This window comes from Eurosta solidaginis, chromosome 1, assembly GCF_040869045.1.
Source record: "Eurosta solidaginis isolate ZX-2024a chromosome 1, ASM4086904v1, whole genome shotgun sequence".
Taxonomy (NCBI): domain Eukaryota; kingdom Metazoa; phylum Arthropoda; class Insecta; order Diptera; family Tephritidae; genus Eurosta; species Eurosta solidaginis.
The window spans coordinates 111,020,601-111,042,194 of NC_090319.1; the positions used below are offsets into that span (position 1 = coordinate 111,020,601).

Below are 21,594 nucleotides of genomic sequence, written 5' to 3' on the forward strand. Positions count from 1 at the left end.
CAGCAGGCAAAAAATCGTATCGCATGTGCGTAGATTTCAGAGCAGTCAATAAAAAGCTTATAGCCGACAAATTTCCACTAACACGCGTTGATGACATACTCGACAATCTTGGCAGAGCCAAATACTTTTCAACTTTAGACTTTTTTCTGGTTTTCACCAAATACCCCTTCACCCTAAATCTAGAGATGTAACTTCTTTCAGTACAGATCGAGGAGCTTTTCGTTGGAAAGTTTTACCTTTCGGGTTAAATATTGCACCAAACTCATTTTCTCGTATGATGTCAATAGCATTTTCAGGCATTTCGCCAAATCAGGCTTTTATGTATATTGACGACGTTATCGTCATTGGTTGTAGTGAGACACACCACCACCAGGTTTTCGAAACCTGTAGAAAGTTTAATTTAAAGCTGAATCCAAACAAGTGCAATTTCCTTCGTTTCGAAGTAATTTTTCTAGGCCATAAATGTACGTCAAAAGGTTTGCTACCAGACGATTCAAATATATATAGACGCTATCAAAAGGTATACTAAGCCAAAAGACAAAGATGCGGTTAGGCGATTTGTCGCATTTGCAAATTATTACAGGCGATTTATACCGAATCTTGCGTCACTGGCAGCGCCTTTAAATCGTTTAAATAGGAAAAAAGTGGAATTTGTTTGGGACGAAGCGTGCGAAAACGCTTTCGAAAAACTAAAACTAGCATTAATGTCTCCTCAACTACTACAACACCCTGACTTTACAAAAGAATTTATAATTACAGTAGATGCTTCTAAGAGTGGGTGTGATGCTATATTAAGCCAAAAGCATGGTGATAACGATTTACCAATTTGTTTCGCGTCAAAATCTTTTAATAAAGCAGAACAGAAAAAAGCAATTATCGAATTAGAACTCCTAGCAATACATTTCGCTATAAAGCATTTTCGTCCATATGTTTACGGTACAAATTTCACAGTAAAATCCGATCATAGACCACTAGTTTATCTTTTTAACATGAAAGACCCTTCGTCTAAACTTTCTAGAATTCGATTAGAACTATCAGAATATAAATTTACGATTGAATATATAAAAGGAAAATCTAACGTTGTGGCTGATGCTCTTTCACGCATTAGTATAGACGAAATAAAAGAATCTACAAAGCATGTTTTAGCAGTCCAAACGCGATCACAAACCAAACAAAAGGAATTACAAAATAAAGGCGATAATTTTACTGATACTTTTTGCGAAATGCCTAAAGTACAAGTTTATGACAAATTTTCATACAATTTTTCAAAATAGATACAATTTAATAAGAATAACGAGATCTCTAATATAGAAATTTATGCGCATTTAAAACATAAAAAACTAAATTTACTTAATTTTGTGAATGCTAACGGAAAAACAAATTTAGATGAGTTATTTTCGAGGCTTGAAAAAGCAGCCGGCAGTCACAATATTAAGCAGTTAGAATGGCCAAAAAATGATATATTTTTCAAAGAATTTTCAATTACAAATTTTAAAATCAGCGGTAATAAAATTTTAAAATCATTACAAATAATATTAACAGACCCTGTAGAAACTGTAACAGAAACAGAGCAAAAACAAAAACTTATGACAATTTATCATGAGGACCCTTTGTTAGGCGGTCATTGCGGTATAAAACGATTATATTCCAAATTAAGAACAAAATACTATTGGAAAAATATGACAAGAGACATTGCGAAATTTGTTAAAAATTGCAATAAATGCCTTTTAAATAAAGCAAAACCAAAAACAAAGAAAAATTTTGTTTTGACTCCAACCCCCTGCAAAGCCTTTGACATAGTAATTGTCGATACAATAGGTCAACTTTCGGAATCCGAATATGGTAACAAGTTCGCTGTTACTATGATTTGTGACTTTTCTAAATACCTGGTAACAGTAGCTGTACCAGATAAATCAGCAAAAACTATTGCTTGCGCTATCTTTGAAACCTTTATATTAACATATGGTAAAATGAAAGCTATTAGATCCGATTTAGGAACGGAATATAAAAACGAATTATTCTCTGAATTGACAAAACTTTTAAAGATTGATCATGATTTCTCAACAGCCTACCATCACGAAACTGTTGGTACTGTTGAAAGAAATCATAGAGTCTTTAACGAATACTTGTGTGCATACCTAAACGAAACGTATTCAGATTGGGATACATATTTAAAATACTTTACATTTTTACACAATACTACAAGTAGTTCGGTTTTTGATAATAAATTTACTCCGTTTGAATTAATATTTGGCAGAAAAACTACAATGCCACATGAATTGTAAAAAGAACAAATTGACCCGATCTATAACGTAGAAAATTACGCAAAAGAGCTTAAGTTTAGAATGCAAACATCGCATAAAAATTTGATTAATAAGCATAAGATTAGAAATAAAGACTTATACGATAAAACAGCTAAGCCTCGAGAAATTAAAATTAATGATAAAGTATTAGTAGAAACAGAACCTAGGAATAAACATAAAAATATATATCAAGGTCCCTACATAGTAAAGAATATTGATGGGCCAAATGTAACAATTTGTGAGATAAGTAAAGAAAACGAAAAAATTGTATAAAAATCGAGTACAAAAAATTAATTAATTTAATAAGCCTATTACTAATCATCTTTAGATATAAATATATTTTAAAAATCCGCCAATGAAGGCAAAAAAAAAAATGTAACAAATAAATATACATTTAATTAGGTAAATTTTACAATAAGAAGAAAAAAAAACACCGGTTTACTTCAAACATTAAAACAAATATTTTAAACTAACTTTTATATATTTCAATTTATTAAAAATTTTCTTTTCATTTTTAATCATCTTTTTAGAAGTTGCACTGTGATGAACGAATGAGTTCCGGGTTAGAACACCCTAATGCTAGCAAACTCCTTCGTTAATAACATTACAAAAACATATTAAAGCCTAAAGAAGAATGTGGCAAGATAAATTACTAATCTCACCATATTCTTCTTTTCTAAAGGGGATGATGTAGTGCCATAGCAAATTGCATTAAAATAAATTGTAGATGGCAACCCTCTTTAGAAATGTGCAAGATGCAACCATACATCAGATGCACTTGGCATCACCAAAATTGTTAGAGACGAGCAACTCGGAGAGTTTCTGATTGGCTGAAACTGCCGTTGCTCGACGCCATGATTTATTTCGACGCCATAATTAATTTCGTTGCTAAGCAACGTAAGGAAAATATGCCAAGCCGCAGAGTTGCGTTAGCGGCAGTTTTTTTAGTTTGAAGAAAGCCGGCAAACGCATCACTCGCGAAAAATAATTGACTCGCAACCTAAACCTGGTGTGCATCACAGTAACTAAAAAGAACTAAGTTAATTAACTAAAAAGTATACTACAACTTGTGCAAACGGAAAACAAGAAAGATCAAATTTAAAATAAAGAAACTGAACTTAAAATTAAAGTAGTTTTCTTCACTAGTGGCAGTGTGTGTAGCGGAACGTTCCTGCAGGATACCAAATATGGGTCCTTTATACTTCACTTTTTTTTGCTTATTTGATCAACATGACCCCGCCATGCAGTGCTCCTGCCGCTAGATGTGAATAGATCCATAAAGCGGCAATTACCACTGACGTGTGCCGTACGTACGGACGTTTGTCGTACGAAACACGTTTGACCAAACCCTCAAGCCCGTAGGAATCAATGTGTGCGTCTGTGTACATGTACGTAACATATTTGTGTGTGTATTGTTTACAGATAAGCACTGTTGTCAGTGACCATTTTGCATGCATGCTTATGGAAAGATCAACTTTTTCTAATATAATTTTTGATGTTGTAAAAGGCTGGAATTAATATTAAATAAATATAAATAGATTACATATTTATAATCTGCACTTTTACATAATTATTTCGAATTATTTTCACAAATTTTCAAACTTTAATTAGGTGTTTTTGCATAAAACTGCACACGGTCAAAAATTAGCGCACAAAAGTTTACTAGGCAACTCTGACTAGTGAGAGAGCGATCAGCTGACACGTTCTTACGGAAAAAATCAAAATTGTTTTGATTTCTACGTGTCGGGCTACGTACGTACGAGCGTTACACGTCGGTAAGTTTTCGTTTACATTCCAGACTCATAGATAGGTCGTGTCAGCTGACACGTTTTTGGTACGTACGTTCGTGAGTAACTGCCGCATAATAATATGTGGGAGCACCACATTTTTGCAGAGATTGAAAATAATTGTTAACAAATATTATTATTTTTTATTTCAATGAAAAAAAACTATAAAATGTAAAACAAAAACCCTAAATCAACAAAAAAAGGTGATTTTTAAACTTTTTATACCGCTAAGCGTGTATTAAGGCTTTCAAAATTGTCAATTTCAGCAAACATTAGTAAGTTCGGAAACTTCATGATGAGGAATTACAGCTACTTTATTTTGGCCCATCTCATCCAAAAAGGTACTGAGTTTCGAGCTTTGGTGAGGGTTTATGAACTCCTGGTCAACAGAGAGGCATATTTTAGCAATTTTTTTTAGCGCCCTGATGTATATGTAGTGACTACCGCCCTACTATTCTTTCAATATTTTCTAACTACTTGCCAATATGGCAACTATGAGTATGTCGAGACGACCGCTAGTAGCCCGTTAGGTCATTTTTCATTTTCTGACATTCTACCTCTTTCGTATCAGCAGCTCGTCGCGACTACACGCAATTTTGTCAATATATAACTTAAAGTAAATTAATAATTTTGTATGTGATATTTTAATACTCAATAAAGTTAAATATTAAGGTGACGGTTTTACGGTATTTATTTTCACCAAGATCAAAACCGCTACATATACAATACCGAAATTTGCTCCAGCCTAATATCATATTCCTCAAGAGTTTCCAATATCGTCCTTTTTATTTTTTCCCCAGTGTGTGGGTGTGACAATGGTCTCATTCCGAGAGTTTTTACAACTACTACTTATTTTGAATTTCAATATACTGTAGGTTAATGCCTAATATTGAGCGGTCAAGCCGAGTAGCAGCATCAATTTTAATTGATACTAATTTTTTTCCAACCACATTTTTATTTCGTTTTTTATTTCTATAGTACGATTACTTATTAACTCCATAACATTATGGGAGTTGATTGGATTCATATTAAGGGCTTTGAAAATGGGAACCACTATCTCCCTGAACCCTTCACTGTCCAATTGCGACAACGGCCGCCCATCTTTTCTTACAATTTTTATTAACGAATTCTTGAAGGACTCTGGTTGTATAGAGTATGTAATTTAAATTTTCTTTTTTGGTGGGTCGCTATTTTCGAAATTAGACCTGAAACCGTCTAGAAATATTCCGTGCTTCGTTATTATGTAGCGTTTTAAATTTATCAAATATTCGCCCGCAAATTTACTTTTGCACATTTTACATTGCGACTTTTTTTCTTCCTCGTTATATTGGAAAACGTCTCTAATGGCATTGTTTCCCCCAGCGGGTTAAGGGGCTTAGAATATACCCGCGGTAGGTATGCCTGTCTTAAGAGGCGGCTAAAATACCAAATTGATTCAAGGGGTTGTGTAGCGCAACCCTCTCAAAGGGTTGCCAGCGCAATATATACTTAGCTTCTCCAAGCCAATTGTCAACCTCACCTACCCGTGGCAAATCCTGTTAGTTTAACAGCCGAGGCTCTGACGACCCCAATTTCCTCATGGAACTAGGGGGTGCGGAGGCCGGTATGGCCTAGAAGGTTTAATGTGGTCATACAAATCGTTCCCGAGATTGTCGGCCTAGTACATTCATGGTGCTTTGTTACCGGATCTATATCCGGAAATGGACCATCAACATCGATTACAATCCCCAAAGCCTTCGGGGAGTGTCTTTATCGATAATAAAACAACAACAGCACCAACAATGACATTGTTTGCTGCAACCCTATTTCTGCCCATAGTGTATTTACACTATATGATATTTACCCAGCTTATATATGTACATACGCTTCAAATATTTTTCTCAGAAAAATTTTCTATAATATTATTTTCGTTTGAGTTGTTCAAGTTTTTGGAAACAATAATCAGAGAAAGAACGAAAAATTTCAAACTGTAAGGTTTTTTCTGAGACAAAAACAAAATTTTTTTTTGTCTTTGAATTTTAGTTTGCAACGAATATCTGAATATTTAGCTTAGCTTTCATGCTATTTTCAAAACCTTTTAAATTGTTAATAGATATTTTCGATGTCTGCATTTTTGATATGTAATATCGATCTGGCATCATCATTAGTTACTCGGCGCGTCATAGAAACGCAGATCCGTGAGCTACAATCCCAATTGGAAGCACTACGTGTGGGAGCAACGGCATCGTCGAATACTTCTCGGCTTGCTACACAACGCATAGCAATCCACTTACCCAAATTTACTCGGGAAAATCCCCACTTATGGTTTGCACAAGTTGAGCGCTCTTTCCGTTTACATGGCATTAACGAAGATATAGACAAATTTGATTTGGTTATTATACATTTAGAAGAGGAAGTTGGTTTAGCTGTTGAAGAACTGGTTGCTTGGCCACCAGCTTCTGAAAAATACGAGATTCTTAGAAAGCGTTTGCTGGAAAGTTTCGCAGAGTCTTCAGAGTCTAAAGTTAGTAGGTTGTTTCAGGGCGAGGGCACACAAGGCCTAGGCCCATCCGAAATATTGTCGTATATGCGTCGTTTGGCCCCTGACCCATACAGCGAAAGTATCATTCTCTACGTTTTCCATCTCGCCGCAAATACCAAAGACTGCAGAGAGCAATGTATGTGCAGTAACAGCTACAGGGGTGTCAAGAGACGTGGGCGGTTCAGTTCGCATTCTCACTCAGAAAATATGCAGCTTGCAGGACGAAGTCAAGCGTTTGCAATCCGCTAGTCGTTCCCGTAGGCGATCACGCAGTCGTGGTAAAAACCAACGCTCTTCAAATTCGGAACAGTCGGCTCAACAAACTACTAATTTACGTGACGCGCTTTATTATTATCATCAACAATTTGGTGATGAGGCCAGAAAGTGCCGTCCAAACTGCTCTCGCTCGTCGTTAAACTAACACAACTGTAGTCAGAAGGCTGGCGGGCGACAGTGAGAGTTCTTCCAGCGAAACTCAGTTGAAGAATATCTGGGAAACCAGATACAGTACATCGCATATACGTTTCCTCATCGATTCGGGATCAGTGGTCTCGGTAATTCCGTGTACGCTGGCCAAACAAAACTCCAAACAAGGAAATCTACTTTCATATGTAGCGAACCAAACAACAATACACACGTACGGTTCCATTTTAATCGATCTTGATCTGAGCCTTCGTCGTAGTTTTAAGTGGCCGTTCATAGTCGCAGATTTACAGGCCGCCATAATCGGGGCTGATTTTTTAACGCTGTTTCAACTACTTGTGGATCTCAAGAATCGACAATTAATTGACGCAATTACAGGGTTGAAAACACCAGCGTGCGTCTCGAAGACAGAACAAAATTCTGTTTCAACACTACAAAGCACGACTAAACTCCCTGGCCTTTTCCGGGAATTTATAGACGTAACAAAACCGGTCATTAAATCTACTCAGCCCAACCATCAGGTCCAGTATAGCATCGATACTCAAGGTATGCCTGTTGCTGAGCGGCCCAGGCGTTTGGCAGGCGAAAAATTAGCGACTGCCTAATCCGAAATAAACTTTTTAACCCTAGGACTTATACCCAAGTACAGGTGTGGCCAGTAGCTACTTTGGAGTGATGTAGCTCCTAAACCGCTAAAGATATTGACTTGAAATTTGATCTAGGAAAACGAAGTAAATCTACGTCGACTGGTGTCTTATTTGTCATGCTAGGTCTATGCATTGATGAGATATAAGCTTTCAAATTTGACACCTACGACTTCTTATACCCGGGTACAGGTGTGGCCAGTAGCTTTTTTTCTCGTTTTTTCTCATTTTTTGAAGGAAAAAAATTTTTATTTATTATTTTCTTTATAAAATATTATTTTATTGATTATTTCTTATAACTAAATATGCAAACAAATTTAAATTATTCAATTGTCTTCATTATTTTCACAAATATTACATATAAATGTATTTGAAGAATGCTGTATGCATATTGGGCGCTGACATATTCTGCACATGTTACGCGTTCGTCTTCTGTGTTGGTTATGGATGTAGCAGAGAAAACAGCTTCCAACCTGCTGTTTCTTTGGTTTTGCACCAGCAGCTGCAGACGTTGATGGCCTATTGTCAGCTCTACCTTGCAAGACCGTACTTATGAAACTCGCAACTGCAATTTTTGTGTTGAAGTTCCGCATCACCTGCTGATTCACCGACCGCTCTTCAATTATGGGCATAGACAGTTCCTTGGCGTGCTGGCGAAGAAATCTCTTATGCTTCGCATTGGTGTATCTGATGTTGGGATCATTCTCATAATATATGATGTACGCTGCCAATGCCGTCAAATCAATCATATTGAAGAATAGGGACAACGGCCAACGCTTTGTCATCGTTTGGCAAGTATATTCTCCAAGCAATTGGTCCATCACGTCCACTCCTCCTTTTGTCTTGTTATAAAACTCGATCATTTCTGGTTTGCCGCTTTCGCCAATGTGATCATCGTCATTCATTTATGATAGTAATATAACTGCCTTGTTTTTTTTCGGCACATAGGAGCAAATGGATATGTTGGGCCTAAAACTGAATGTACTTGACCTCTCTGCACGATCTTTATGTGCCAAAATCTCCTTTGGTATGTAGGGCTTATTTTTCCGCAGAGTTCCAACTGCCGTCAAATTCATGGATGACAAGCTTTCCAGTTGATTTAGGGATGTAAAAAAATTGTCCATCGTTATATTTCGGCCGATTCCATGAAAGCGGCTTACTAAATCCTTGACCACGCGTTCACCCTGGTTAGTGCGATATGCGTTTTTGGCATCACATACCCACCAAACTTTGATGCCATATTTTGCCGGTTTCGATGGGATGTATTGCGTGAAACGGGTGCGGCCACGATATGGAAAGAGCTGCTCGTCTACCGTTTGATATTCACTTGGCTTATATGACTGCTCAAAGTTGTAGTTCATCATGGTCCACAGCTCGGATATTGGTGCAGCTTTGTCAGTTACCAAAAGTTGTGCCCGTGTGTTGCCATCGTCAAACCTTATAAACCGAATTATGGCCTGAAAGCGGTTAATGCCCATTGACGCACGATATAATGGACAATTTTCCACCGACCACAAGTCCGGCGCACATTCGGCATTGCTGCGGTTAGCGCCAGTCATAATAAGCACTCCAATGAACGCATACATTTCGCTCAAAGTAACCTTCTTCCATGTTTTTGGTTCCGCCTCTGGATGTTTTGCGTTTAATTCCGCATATGTAGCTTCTGCTTTTTTGTTGGTGTAGCGTACTATAATATCCACCATTTCCGGAGTCATAAAACATTTATATGTATTGACTATCTTGCGGGCCAACTTCGCTGTCGCAAAATATTTTGTTGCCTAGTTTGGCGTGCAAGTCGTGGCTGTGAGCTCCATATGGTAATATCACGTCCTACGAATTCAGCTGCACGCAAATAAATCTCCTCAGAATCATCTGCAGCATCGGATTCATTGTGAGATTCTTCGTAATCAGCCTCATCTACCTGGGCATTGTCAATTGTGTAATCAGGGTCTTCTACATCCGATTCAACCACGCCATCTGCTACTTGTTCGCTTTCATCCCTTCAGGGTCGGAAAATAATTCATCATCTGAGATTTCGTCAAACAGGTTTTGTATATACTGCTCTTTTTCAGCGTCAGATAATCTATATAAAAATAATTAATTTTTATTCCATTTATGAAATTATATTTGAGTTATTTGTATTTACCTCATATATTGATTCGAAGACAAATATTCCATGTTCCTTCTGCTATCCATGTTGTAATATTTTAAATTTTTTCTGACTTGTTATTTTCACAAATATAAATCAACTTCACACTTCAAAAGAATGCTTTACAATGAATATAAACTCGCAAAACTGCCGTTTATATAGCTGCAACCCTTAAGTTTCTGGAAGCATTTCTTACCTGCCAGGTAGTTGGATTATATCAAATGTTGTTTGTCAGCAAATTCTAGCAAGGGTACAATATAATGTCTTCTTCTAAATAATTAAGAGTGCGCGAAAAAGGTTGTATTCTAAAAATTTTAACAACAATAGAAATTATTGACTTCTTAGAAATAACTTAGAATGCGCGCAGTTCTTAGAAGCAGGCTACAAATATATGTTTATAACTACTTAAAATATTCGTAAGACAGTCAGCTACAACATTGCATTAAAAAAAATAACTTGTTTCTCAGAAAAAATGAGAAAAAACGGGTAAAACAGGCTACTGGCCACACCTGTACCCGGGTGTAAGAAGTCGTAGTAAAAGATGGGTATAAGTCCTAGGGTTAAAAGGAATATTGCTGACTTGTAAGATCGCTTGTTCGAATCGAGCTCAAGGCCTAACAATAATTATTTTATCTTATTATTGTTATCATAAATTTTTTCTTAAATGAAAAATTTTTTTAAATTAAATTATAATATACAATTTATCATAACAATAATAAGACAAAATAATTATTGTTAGGCCTGGAGCTGAAGATTATTTAAAATTAAATAACTTTTCCTGTCATAATATTGAACAGCAAATTATCTTTATCTTTTAAGACGTTTTTGTCATTTATAAAACAACAAGAAATAACAACCAAAGACAATTTTCAAGAAAGCGCTTTTAAAGATACTGTAACAAATTTACTGCAATTCTCCTTATTTGCAATCTTCTGCCAACGCTAGAATCACTACTAAACTGTTTAATAAATAACTCCAATATTGAGTAATGGAAAAATGGCATTTATTAAAGTACTTCACAATAACACTTGTACATTGCAACTAGCTTGCTTAACAACAAAACTGATTGATAGCTCAAATGAAACTCACTTTCGCCTCTACTGGCGCCCCTTTAAACTTTTTGATTTCTCATTGCATACTTCCAGGCTTTTCCATTCCACAACTTACTAGTTAGTTTCAGCTACAAAATCGCCAGCTACAAAATCGCCAGCCACAACTGCGTTTATAACTTCGCATTTGAGTAATACTTGCACAAATTATTGCCCTCTGGTATACGTACATGGTACATATGTGTAAACGCAATTATTGTTTCGTTTATGTAGATACATAATGATTGATCTATGGATGTGCATAATATCACTGTTTAGCATCGGCTTAGAGATAGCAGCACCCCTTAGTTTTGCTAATATTCGTAACAATACTATTGTTGAATGAAACCGGCGTTCTCATCGTACGGCACCTGGTAATAACCCAATTTCGTCCTAAATCGACTTTGGTCGTTGCCATAGATATGACGATTTTTGACAATTTTTTGGGTGGCGCTTGACGACTTGGAAAAAAAATATATGGCAACGCTGGTGGTGAATCACAAGATATTTATGGTGAATCCCACGCTTGCGAAAAGCAGAGGCACAACCCTCTGTTGTATTTATGTGTATAACCAACATAGCTGCTTTTTAAGGCTGTTTAACTCTGTAATCTTTGCTGTAATTTATTTTCCTTTTGGAAAATTACCTATTTGAAATAAGCTGGCTGTAAAATATTGGCATAACAGCTTAAGTTAAATCAAAAATGGAAAATCTTGGAAAATTTAAGCAGATGGGGCAATTTCGCGCGTTCGTTGAACGAAATATTGACAATCTATTGATCATCGCTAGGAAAGTAGCGACATTCCATCAACTAAGCAACACTTTAGCAATACTACTGTTATTATTTGGCTGCTCAAACACACCCATATTAATTGTGCATTAAATCTAAAATATAAAACTCAAAAATGACTCCGGTTGTTATGTCCGCAGCATTTATTTGGTTCAAATACACAACCAATAATAGCCAAAGCCATAATAATTTACACGGGTCATCAAACCTTTCTCTAATTCAAAAGCTGAACTACCAGCGCTACCGTCATCAGCTCAGTGTCATCATTGCCGGTAGCGCCAATAACACCAAACTCGTGCCTGACACACAAAAGTCGTTTCACTCAATAGCGCAAGTGAAATGTACTACGCACTCACTACTAAGTAGCGTCAAAAATTCGCTTGGAGTCATTGCGTCAATGAGCTACCATTGAGCTGGCACCGCATTGGCGCTGGCGCCATGCAATTTACATCACTAAAATTGCGCGAATGTCCAGGCTCATGACTTTTTTAATCCTGATGGTGAAAACGAAGCAGGGGCAAAACGTATGGTGTATTCCTGGCGCAGCCGTCCCACTTTGTGGAGAATAAACGACTCTACAATGCTCCCTCTTATTAATCAACTCTCTTTGGTAGTACTTTGAAAGAGCAGTGGACTGTAATCGCATAAAAATGTGAGTTAAAAATTTTAATAACTTTGCGATATAAGATATTTTATATTTATTTACATAGGAGTCAATAAACAAGCGCTGCTCAACTAAATTTGCTGATAAAATTCATGAAAAGCAAGCACCATGATTATTACAAAACAAAAAATGCGAAGAAAAAACAGTCATGGTAACGGACCTCCCATGAAAACAACGAAGGCATGGCAAGAAGTGCGTAGTAACTCTGATATGGCACAGCATCGTCCTTCAGGCGGCTGTCTTTGGGCACAGCATAAAATGCGCCCGGCATACATAAGAATAGTTTCTCGCGACATGGGCGTCTGGAGCAATGCCCAGTACGGCCCTCCACTTAAGTTTCGACGGCCAACGAAAGCTCGCATATTTGTTTTAATTGTTTTTAAAAAATATCGATTCGCGTATACCACAAAAGAAAACTTTGAATAATCAGATAAGGTATATATGACAGAAAAGCATGAATAATTAATAAAAAAGCTGAAAAGAAAAAAATAATTATTTAAACATCTGCAAAAAAAAATTAAAATTAGTACAAAAAAATTTAATCATTTTAATGAGAATTGGTATACATAGACACGATTTCCGAATTCGCCAAACTTTTAATGGCGAATTCTCGCAGGATATAATCAATTAAGATTAAATAATTTCTTCTCTGATTTTTTCACTTGGTTTAAAAAAACGACTAATATAAACGATTTTTAAAACCTAGGATCGTGTGCCAAATGTTTCTTTCCATAGATATTTTAAAAGTAAACATGATTTGCGAGTTCGCCTACCACCATTTTGTACCATACTAATGCCGGGGTTTTCAGTCCCAGTTTAAACTCCAGTTAAAGTTGACTAGAGTTTAACCCTGCCACTTTGGCCGCTTAAGCTGAGATGAGCAGCAAAATTTTATACTGTCGAACAAAGTAGCAAGGTTAAACTCTAGTCAACTTTAATTTGAGTTTAAACTCGCACTGATAAACCAGACATAAGTGTGATAGGTAAGTTATCCGTCAAGCATTTGACAGGATGTTCAATATGTAGGTTTGACAGGGTGTTTAATATGGCTGCCATTGCCGAGCGAGCCGAATGGTGGAAAAATACGGGCCGAATAAAGACCTTCGTGAAATAATAACGGGAAAAGTCTGGGTTGCCGTTGTTGGTTTGGTCATAATCGGCAATCAGGGTACCGTGCAGGGCCAAGAAAAGCTGAAGCAGGGTTTATGTTTGCACAAAAGTGTTGCTGTGTTGCACAATTCATCGATTGTAATGCGTGGCGAAATTTTTTTCACACGGAATTGTCATTTGTTATGTAGTTCATATATTTTAGATTATAAGAGATGGAAAATTTAATAAATAAGCTTTCCGTTGAAATTGAATTTTTTTATTTTTAAGTCTAAATGCAAAGCCAAAATATGTTTCAATTGTAAAACGTGCTCCATGTGTAAATTTATTTATTCCATAAAATATTCACGCCTATGGCTTAACCTGGGGATTAAAACCCTGGCAAAGTTGACAAAGTCATAATGCCTTAGTCATAACCATTTATGTTGTGACGAATATTAGTGACACCAAGTGATACTCACATCACTAGTCTGATGCTAAGTAAATGAAGCCACAACAACAATAAAGCAGGCAGTCACTTGTATCTACATAAACGAATCAATCATTATGTCTATACATATGTCCATATAAGTAGCGGAGACCAACGCACAAACACATGCATATATCTGAGATACTCCCAAAAGTAGGAAATAATTTGTGCAAGTATCACTCACATATACACGCGCATATGAGAAGCTATAAACGTAGTTATAACTGGTAATTTTATAGCTGATAACTAACTAGTAAGTTATGGAAATAGAAGCGCCTAGAAATATGTCAACGAGCAAACCGCCCAGTATAAAAGCAGTACAGCTGAGACACGACGATTGAGTTTGATTTAAGCACGCCATCTGTCGAGAAGTAGTAGTATTTTGAAGTACTTGAATAAAGACCATTTTGCATCATTGAATAGTGGAGTTATTTATTCAACAGTTTAGTGATTCGAACGTTAGTAGAAGGTTGCAAATAAGAGGAATTACACTAAATTCGTTACAATTGGTGTCAGAAGAGAAATTGTTGAATAAATTTCAAAGACTTCGAATACAACTTAGACATGGCAAAGTGGAGTGAATTGAAGATCCGGAAGCTGAGGAAGGAGTTGGAGAGCCGTGGATTGAATACAACAGGCAATAAACTCGTACTTCAGGCACGAATTCAAGAGGCTATGGAATTGGAAGGAATTAATGTGGACGAGTATGTTTTTTATCCTGATGTGGAAGAATTACCAACAAAAATTGAAGAGAAAAATGAAACATCGCAGACAGTTACCAGCACAGACTTGAACATGATATTGGCTGCAATATCTGCACAAACATCAATGTCGTCGCAAATGTCATCTCAACTGGAAGAACAGAAGACATATATGGCATCTCAACTAGAATCTCAGGAGAACCGTATAACAGCCAAGATTGAAGCACAGGAAACACAAATTTCATCACAGCTGGAAGAACAAAATACATATATGACCTCCCAACTGGAATCACAGGAGATACGACAAGAAGCATATTTTTAAGAAATGTCACAAATAACATCGAAGATTGAAGCACAAGAAACGCGTATTTCAGAAATGTCAACACAGATTACATCCAAGATGGAAGCACAAGAGGAGCGCTTATCATTGCAGGTGGCACAAATGTCTTCGCAGTTAGAAACACAGAATACAAAAATTGTATAGCTCGAGGACAAAATGGATGCCGAGATAGAAGCTTTGAGAGGTTGTATACAGGAGTTGCAAATAAATCGCCCAGCAGTTTCAGCGAGTAATCCAATGGCAAAGATACCATCCTTTGACGGTTCTGTTCCTTTCCAGGCCTTTAAGCTACAGTTTGAGAAGACCGCAGCAGAGAACAACTGGAATACTGAAGATAAAGTTGCTGCACTGTTCGTGGCTTTAAAAGGACCAGCTGCTGAGATCTTACAGACCATCCCAGAGTACGAACGTAACAGTTATGAAGCATTGATGGCTGCTGTAGAACGACGGTACGGAAGCGAACACAGGAAACAGATCTACCAAATAGAATTGCAAAACTGCTACCAAACAGCTAACGAGACTTTGCAGGAGCTTGCGTCGGATGTTGAAAGGCTGGCACATTTAGCGAATGCGGACGCACCCGTAGAATACACCGAAAGGGTAAAAATCCAGAGCTTTATAAATGGCATACGGGACATGGAAACAAAGCGAGCGACATACATGCAATGATTCAGGAAACAGCTTCGCTTCTGTGTAAGCCAGTTTTCAAAGCACGCCGTGTGGCAGTAGAAAGGCCAGAGTGTGTAGACGCAATATTGGAGGCGCTGAAAAGGTCGCAAAAGCGGAGTGAAAGAGTTATCAAATGTTTCGAATCGGGAAGTCCGTTCACATTGCACGTCATTGCGATCTTGGTCCTGGTAGTTCCAACTTGGCTGGTCGTAAACGTAAAGCTGGAGGAGATAAGCAAGAGCGAATCAGATGTAAAGAACGAAAACCTGCCCCAGCTATTGAATGTCCTGTGATATCTATCTTGCAAATTGGAAGAAACTCGAGCAGTCTTACCGTCAAAGGAAATGTGGATGGCAAGGAGCGTGTACTGACTGTAGATACGGGCGATTCTCATTCCTTAATCTGATCTGATTTAGTCAATAGGAGAGTAAAGCCATTACCTGGAGCAAGGTTGCGTACGGTCACTGGCGAGTATAACAGAGTCCAGGGAGAAGTGATCTGTGAAGTCTTAATTGGGAAGGGCATGGTTTTGCACAAATTCATTGTGGCGGAGATTGTTGATGAAGTCATATTGGGAGTGGACTTCTTAGTTGACCATGACATCAGGCTCGACATGCAAAGGAGGAATATGCGCTATAAGAACCAGGATATACATTTAAATTTAGTTTGGAGAAAGGGTTCAGCAGTAATCGAGTACTGGTGGAGAAGACTCGACAAAGACGACGAAAGTCAAAGGTAAAAGTTGATGGATCGAATGGGCCAAATAAAGCGAAATCAAAAGTACCTCCGAGAGAAACACTGGCATTGGCAAAACCAAATAGACGCACAAAACCGAAGAAAATAATTTCCCAGAAGGAATACGAGGGTAGTTTCAAGCCAGGGCGCACTACTGTTGTGAAACGTGGGAACGATACTGATGATGCGAAGCCAATCCGCCAAGCGCAAGCTCTGCGAAGCAGTTCATTGGCCAAAGAACATGGTATGAGGAAACGGCCCAGGGTAATGAGTAGTAGGATGAAACACAGGTACGACAAGAACTATAATTCGGAAGGTTTCTTGGAGGGAGATTTGGTACTGCTATACAACCCTCACCGGCGGAAAGGTGTTCCATCCAAATTTTGCGCAATTGGGAAGGCCCGTGCAGAGTTGTGAAGAGGATCAGTGATAACATCTACCGCATACAAACAATTGGAAAACCACGAAATAGAAGAGTGGTTCATTTGGAGAGGCTAGCAGCGGCTAGATCGAGAGTTTTGTCTGATCGGGACGATCAGACTTAGGTGGAGGGCAGTGTGACGAATATTAGTGACACCAAGTTATACTCACATCACTAGTCTGATGCTAAGTAAATGAAGCCACAACAACAATAAAGCAGGCAGCCACTTGTATCTACATAAACGAATCAATCATTATGTCTACACATATGTAGGTACACGCAGCTGAGAAGCAAAGCACAACCATATGCAGACATCTTATAATTGTGGAAGTGCCGCTCACACATACATACAAGAATGGGGTATGAGAGATGCTATAAAATCGTGCAATTTTAGTTATAGCTGAGAGCTCATGGACAATGCTAGTAGATTCTAGAAGATGCGAACGAGGAAACCAGAGAGTATAAAAGGCCGCAGTAGTTGCAGATATCATGATGAAATTTGGCAGGAACGTTACTCTTATTACTATATGTATGCTTAATAAAAATTAGCAAAATTGGAGAACGACCACGCTCACTTTTTAAAAAAAATTTTTTTTAAGTCAAATTTTAAAATAAAAGTTAATATCTTTACAGTATATAAGTAAATTATGTCAACAGTCAACTCCAGGAATGATATGGTGCAGCAAAATACAAAAATAAAAGAATTTTCAAAATGGGCGTGGCTCCGCCCTTTTTCATTACCAATCGTTTTGAAATTTGGTAGAGGTTTAGATTCTAGGACGATAACTGTTTTCTGTGAAAAAGGGCGAAATCGGTTGAAGCCACGCCCAGTTTTTATACACAGTCGACCGTCTGTCCTTCCGCTCGGCCGTTAACACGATAACTTGAGCAAAAATCGATATATCTTTACCAAAGTCAGTTCACGTACTTATCTGAACTCACTTTATATTGGTGTAAAAAATGCCCGAAATCCGACTATGACCACGCCCACATTTTCGATATCGAAAATTACTAAAAATGAAAAAAATGCCATAATAATATACCAAATACGAAAAATGGATGAAACATGGTAATTGGATTGGTCTATTGACGCAAAATATAACTTTAGAAAAAAACTTTGTAAAATGGGTGTGACACCTACCATATTAAGTAGAAGATAATGAAACAAGTTTTGCATAGCGAAATCAAAAGCCCTTGGAATCTTGGAAGGATAACTGTTCGTGGTTTTACATATATAAATAAATTAGCGGTACCCGACAGATGATGTTCTGGGTCACCCTGGTCCACATTTTGGTCGATATCTCGAAAACGCCTTCACATATACAACTACCACCACTCCCTTTTAAAACCCTCATTAATACCTTTAATTTGATACCCATATCGTACAAACGCATTCTAGAGTCACCCCTGGTCCACCTTTATGGCGATATCTCGAAAAGGCGTCCACCTATAGAGCTAAGAGCCACTCCCTTTTAAAATACTCATTAACACCCTTCATTTGATACCCATATCCTACAAACAAATTCTAGAGTCAGCCCTGGTCCACCTTTATGGCGATATCTCGAAAAGGCGTCCACCCATAGAACTAAGGCCCACTCCGTTTTAAAATACTCATCAACACCTTTCGTTTGATACCCATATTGTACAAACGCATTCTAGAGTCACCACTGGTCCACGTTTATGACGATATCTCGAAAAGGCGTTCACTTATGGATTTAAAGCCCACTCCCTTTTAAATTACTCATTAACACCTTTCATTTGATACCCATATCGTACAAAAAAATTCTAGAGTCACCCCTGGTCCACCTTTATGGCGATATCTCGAAAAGGCGTCCACCTATAGAACTAATGCCTACTCCCTTTTAAGATACTCATTAACACTTTTCATTTGATATCCATATTGTACAAACGCATTCTAGAGTCACACCTGGTCCACGTTTATGTTGATATCCCGAAAAGGCGTCCACGAATAGAACTAAAGCCCATTCCCTTTTAAAATACTTATTAACACCTTTCGTTTGATACCCATATTGTTCAAAAGCATTCTAGAGTCACCCCTCGTCCACCTTTATGGCAATATCTCGAAAAGGCGTCCACGAATAGAACTAAAGCCCATTCCCTTTTAAAATACTTATTAACACCTTTCGTTTGATACCCCTATTGTACAAAAGCATTCTAGAGTCAACCCTGGTCCACCTTTATAACGATATTCCGAAAAGGCATCCACCTATAGAACTAAGGCCCACTCCCTTTTAAAATACTCATTAACACCTTTCATTTGATACCCATATCGTACAAACAAATTCAAGAGTCACCCCTGGTCCACCTTTATGGCGATATCTCGAAAAGGCGTCCACCTATAGAACTAAGGCCCACTCCCTTTTAAAATACTCATTAACACCTTTCATTTGATACCCATATCGTACAAACAAATTCTAGAGTCACCCCTGGTCCACCTTTATGGCGATATCTCGAAAAGGCGTCCACCCATAGAACTAAGGCCCACTGCCTTTTAAAATACTCATTAACACCTTTCATTTGATACCCATATCGTACAAACAATTTCTAGAGTCACCCCTGGTCCACCTTTATGGCGATATCTCGAAAAGGCGTCCACCTATAGAACTAAGGCCCACTCCCTTTTAAAATACTCATTAACACCTTTCATTTGATACCCATATCGTACAAACAAATTCTAGAGTCACCCCTGGTCCGCCTTTATGGCGATATCTCGAAAAGGCGTCCACCCATAGAACTAAGGCCCACTGCCTTTTAAAATACTCATTAACACCTTTCGTTGGATACCCATATTGTACAAACGCATTCCAGATTCACCCCTGGTCCACGTTTATGGCGATATATCGAAAAGGCGTCCACCCATAGAACTAAGGCCCCCCCTTTTAAAATACTCATTAACACCTTTCATTTGATACCCATATCGTACAAACAAATTCTAGAGTCACCCCTGGTCCACCTTTATGGCGATATCTCGAAAAGGCGTCCACCTATAGAACTTAGGCCCACTCCCTTTTCAAATACTCATTAACACCTTTCAGTTGATACCCATATCGTACAAACAAATTCTAGAGTCACCCCTGGTCCACCTTTATGGCGATATTTCGAAAAGGCGTCCTCCTATATAACTTAGGCCCACTCCCTTTTAAAATACTCATTAACACTTTCATTTGATACCCATGTCGTACAAACAAATTCTAGAGTCAGCCCTTGTCCTCCGATATGGCGGTATCCCTAAATGGCGTCCATCTATAGAACTATGGCCCACTCCCTCTTAAAATACTCTTTAATACCTTCCATTTGATACACATGTCATACAAACACATTCCAGGGTTACCCTAGGTTCATTTTACTACGAGGTGTTTTTCCCTTATTTTGTCTCCATAGCTCTCAACTGAGTATGTAATGTTCGGTTACACCCGAACTTAGCCTTCCTTACTTGTTAATTCTATTATTTAATAAAGGAAATATTAGCTTTTTGATTACTCGATTTAATAAACTTTGATATTTATCAGAGAGCCAGTCAGTTCTTTTTAACAAAAAGCTCAATGAATGACTTTGCAAAAATTTTTCTTACCACAGAGATGTTTTCCTAAAATATACAAGATTTTGGAAAAAACTTTTTGATTCGATTGACAGTACTATCAAAAGTACAATAATTTAATTATATTTCTTTTGGTATATGCTTATGAAACTCGTTTGCAAGGAGTGAAAAACATACACTTTTCTTACAACTTTACAAAATTTCACCAAGTTTTCCCTAGATATATATGTACATGTATCTCTTATTTTCCAAAAATTTTTAAAAATCGGATATAGATTTAAACGATAGTAGTACAGAAAGAAAAGTAATCAAATTACATTTCTTTTGATACATACTAGCATTTATTACTCGTTTACAGTGAATGAAAAATATTCACTTTCGTTACAACTTTATAAAGTTTCTTAACATTATTTGTATACATAACTACATACTAAGTTAAACTTATATGCAAAAAAAAATCTTTCTTCGCTACTAGCAGAATCATATCAGCAGAAGTGGTTCCCATGATGTCCCTTATGATGCTACGAACGATGTGTTTTCTACTGGAAAAATAGAAAAAATAAAAGAGAAAATTAGTTATTGATTCAACATAACTTTCAGAGACGGGATTTATTTACCTTTTCCAAAGTTCTGCTACTGAAGCTATGGTTGCATCCTGTCAATAAAGCAGGTTTAAGTATTTGATTTCAAAGATTAAAAGTCAAAATTAGAAATCAATTCAACGAAATTGTCTAAGTCTGAATCTTCCCTTTTTTCGAGTTCGGGATAAAGAAAGACACTAGTGCTGAGGTGAATATTTTCATTGCTGAAATAAAATTAAAAGCCAAAATTAATTATTGATTCAACACAATTTTTAAAAAGTTGATCTCCCCTTTTTAGAGCTCTGGTTAAACAATAGCTTTTGAATTTTGCCAGTCAATTGCTGAGAAAAAAGAAAAAGAAAATTCTAAGTTTGTAAAAAAATTCAACATAATTTTTTAAGAAGACTTCATCTTCCCATTTTGAAAAGCAGAAACAAATTAAAAAATTAATTTAGAAAATGTTAGTTCCAAAGTAGAATATACATATACATAATTTTACAAATAAATTAGAACTTTTTAAATAACTATTATGTATAGTTTTTTTTGTTAATTCATATAATATTTTATTAAAAATATATTCATACTAATTATTTACAAAGAAATAAATAATAAAAGCAATGCAGGGTAATTATGTACAAAATCA

The 21,594-nt window shown here is 37.0% G+C and overlaps 1 long non-coding RNA gene across 1 annotated transcript in view; it reads left to right on the forward strand.

The window, feature by feature from the left end:
- LOC137236730 (uncharacterized) overlaps window positions 1-21,594 on the forward strand; it is an 84,036-nt gene that overhangs the window by 14,782 nt on the left and 47,660 nt on the right. The gene's annotated exons all lie outside the window — the stretch shown is intronic.